Raw genomic sequence first — 1,679 nt, forward strand, 5'->3', positions numbered from 1 at the left:
TGTGGGTATGGGGTGGGTGGGCTTGGCATGTCGGAACCCAAAATAAAAGTCTGGTCTTTGATTTTTTTTTTTTTTTTTAAAGGTTGACTGGGACGTTACATTAAAGACCATGAAATTTCCTACAAAACAATAGATCTTGGACCAAAATCGGAGTTAAAATGGTCAAAATATCAAGAAAAATACCAAAATCCTTATTAAATGTATTTTTTTTTTAGGTAAAAGGGCTACTTTTTGGGTGTTTGCAGGAGATAAATTGTATCAATCCAGCCAAAAATGGTGCAAATTGCTTGAACCATATTGGAGCATGATGGTTTAGCTACATTATAAAAAGGGCTCGATGATATCTTCTCTAGATTGGGAGAAATAATTTTTTTATGAATAGTGCTATTAAATTTTTTATACTGCGTCACCTCCCTTCCAAACATGATATCTCGACAACTGTAACTCCAAATCATATGAGATTAGAGCTTGTGGAAACTAGACATCCATAAATTTCTAAGGACACCAAGTTTGAAGAAATCTGAGCTCCTAAAATAGCAGCTCGAAAATAGGGTCAAAAAGAGGAAAAAGTCGAAAATTGAAAATAGAAAGATAAAGATGATAAGATTGGGTGATATGGAGGTACCACACCCTCCCAGCCACCCATTGAGAGGGGTGAATAAAGGGTGTGCCATCAAAACACCCCAAGCTCCTATAAATACCCCCCTCACTCGGCCACTCCTTTTAGGTAAAATATGAACAAAAATGCACAAAATTCCCAAAAAATTCCCCTCTCTCTCTAGGCTTTTCTTTAGATCTATTTTCTCTCTCTCCCTTAGAAAACCTCTCCAAAGCTCCTATTTCCTCCATTCTTCCACCACCAAAAGTCCATAGGTGAGCTTGGTAAGCCTTAATAAAGAGAGGAGGGATGGTGTAGCTTCTTCCATAGCTACATACCTTTTACGTACTTAAATTAGTAAACCAACAACTATTAACAGACAAAACACCAACTTTACTAAAAAGTCTAAAACTATTGAAATCAAATCATTACAATAAAGTGAGAGAGTGATAAGAGAAAGCAATTGAGTGAAAAACGCGAGAGAGAGAGAGAGAGAGAGAGAGAGATTGAAGGTGAGTCTCACTGGCATGGAATGGATGTGTGGGTGTGGCTTGTATTGCTATGTAGTGGAAGTGAAGAAGATGAGACTCTCTCTATTTGACTGGCATGAGTATGAATTTAGGGATTTAAGATGATGATAATAATAATAATAATAATAATAATAGAAGTAAGATCTGTCAATGTCAATTTTTTTTCTTGTTTTTGAAGGGCTAAAAATGGGCTAGAGATCTTTTTTATTTTTTATTGTTTGGGTTTAATTTCATTGTTGGTTGGACTAATTTTTGTTATTGTTTGGGCAAAGGATCATACTTTTGTTGGGGGTGGGGGTGGGGGTGGGGGGGCGAGAGACTTTCTTTAACATATATGTTATGTAAAAACAATCTTGGGGGCGGGGGGCATGGACCCCAAGGTCCATGAATAGCTTCATTGCTAATCCAATGTCACGTCATTTAAAATATTAAATGACACAAAAATTTATACATTTTTAAATATAAAAAATAAAATTTTAATGGTTAAATAAATCCTCTCAACTCAATTAAAATAAAGATCATCTTAATCCAATTTTTGAATGTCTAAATTC

This window comes from Quercus suber, unplaced genomic scaffold, assembly GCF_002906115.3.
Source record: "Quercus suber isolate HL8 unplaced genomic scaffold, Cork oak 2.0 scaffold_54, whole genome shotgun sequence".
Classification (NCBI taxonomy): Eukaryota; Viridiplantae; Streptophyta; class Magnoliopsida; order Fagales; family Fagaceae; genus Quercus; species Quercus suber.